The sequence below is a fragment of the Mandrillus leucophaeus genome, unplaced genomic scaffold, assembly GCF_000951045.1.
Source record: "Mandrillus leucophaeus isolate KB7577 unplaced genomic scaffold, Mleu.le_1.0 Scaffold311, whole genome shotgun sequence".
NCBI classification, from domain to species: Eukaryota; Metazoa; Chordata; class Mammalia; order Primates; family Cercopithecidae; genus Mandrillus; species Mandrillus leucophaeus.
This window is the reverse complement of record NW_012103266.1, coordinates 2,023,583-2,025,611: the sequence shown is the minus strand read 5'-3', so window position 1 is coordinate 2,025,611 and position 2,029 is coordinate 2,023,583.

Here is a 2,029-nt window from a genome sequence, read left to right as displayed (position 1 = left end):
TTATGAGTGTTGGCACCATAAATTTTCCACTACTTTTTCTATAACCAAATAAAGTGTGTTTGTTTTAAAAAATACTCTTAGTTTATCAGTGCTGTTGTCAAAAAGAAAACATATTCTCAGGAAGAATATGGATGTTGACATTTTTGGATTCCATTTTCTCTAAATAGGCTCTTTCTGAGAAAGATTGCATTCAAAGGCTGTCTTTCAAAACAGTTTTATTTCTCTTTGAAGTGAGAATTTTCTGTTCATACATTTGAATTTTTAAAAGCAGTCTAGAAGCAAAAGATGCCACCCCAAATCAGTGACGCAACACTTACTTACTTGGAAATTTAGAGTCAACCATAGAACTCTATAATTAATATACTTTGCAACTTTCCTTCAAATACTGTACAGAGTGGCGTTACAAAAAACAACTCCTTTGAAAATTCATAGTCAAGACTAAGAGCAGAATAATTTTTTGGTTCTTGTGAGCAGAATTAGAGAAAAGAAAAAACACTTTTATAAAATTGTTTTTCTAAAAATAACATATTCTGATCAAATAGGCCTGACCTTTTGTTCATAACGACAAAGGGCATGACATTCTTGATATCCGTTCAATTTCACATCTCTAGTACGGGGTTTACTTTAAAATTTCTTGCTCAAATGTTTCCAAAATAGTGGTCGCAAGTATTCTGCTTTTGTTTTGCTGTTTGTTCATCTTTTTCTGGTGAATCTGCCTGGGAAATTAATTTTTACACATGTGTGTTTCAAGAGGAAATTAAGAGCAACTTAATGACTTTCTAAGGAAATAGAGAAAAAAATACAGATGACAGATCTGTTAATGCTTTCACAATCCCTTTGGTGTTTATTTTTGCCAACATAAGAATGTAAACCAAAGAAAAAAATGATAAGTATTAAATTAAATATAGTCAAAACATGTTAGAGGAAAATAAATGTGAAAAATAAACACTTCTCAAATGTTTTTCAGTTTTTCTATATGGCGTCACTATTGCATACCAGATAATAATGCAAGTCAGGTCTCTTGAAAAGTGGCTCTTTCAGGGCCTGTAAGGCAAGTACATGTAACTGCTGACAGAGTTGCTATTTAGAAAGTTCAATCTCACCTTGAGTGGATAGTGTTTATTATTTTGCCTTTTCTACTAACTCCTTGTGCAGCTTTATGGCCATTTTCTTTCTCTACCTGTGAGTTTATACCTTTATAAAATCTAGTACCCTCCTCTCAGATATTTTAACAAGTGTGATGCTTGTGAAATGCTTGGAAAGTTGTGAAAGCGACTATCTAGTTAGGACGCATAATAATCAGCATCTTTCTGCCTTAAGTAAACAAATACTTAGTCAAAATTGTAGTTACTAAGTTCTTCTTAGATTGTGGCAGTATCACCTGAAGCAGGGGTCAGCAAGCTACAGCCCACAGGCCAAATCCACCCAGCCACCAGTTCTTGTGAGTGAAGGTTTATTAGAACACAGTCATGCTTATTTGCTTATATATTGTCTATGGCTGCTTTCATATTATAACAATACAGTTGAGTATAGATGTTCCTAACCTTACAATGAGGTTACATCCCAAATAAACCTATAGCAAATTGAAAATATCATAAGGCAAAAATGCATTTAATGTATCTAACATTGCAAACATTATGACTTAGTCTAGCCTAACTTAACATGTTCAGAGTACTTACATTAGCATACAGTTGGGCCAATTCATCTAATATAAAGCATATTTTGCAATAAGGTATTGAATATCTCATGTAATTTATTGAACACTGTACTGGAAGTGAAAAACAGAATGGCTGCATGGCTACTAGAAGTGTCATTTCTACTGAATGTGTATCAGTGTTGCACCATTATAAAGTCAAAATATTGCAAGTTGAACCATTGTAAGCTGGTAAGCATTTTTAGTTGCAACAGAGACCATAAGAAGTATAGGTATGGGCTGGGTTCAGTGGCTCACGCCTGTAATCACAGCACTTTGGGAGGCCAAGGCGGGCAGATCATGAGGTCAGGAGTCTGAGACCAGCCTGACCAACAT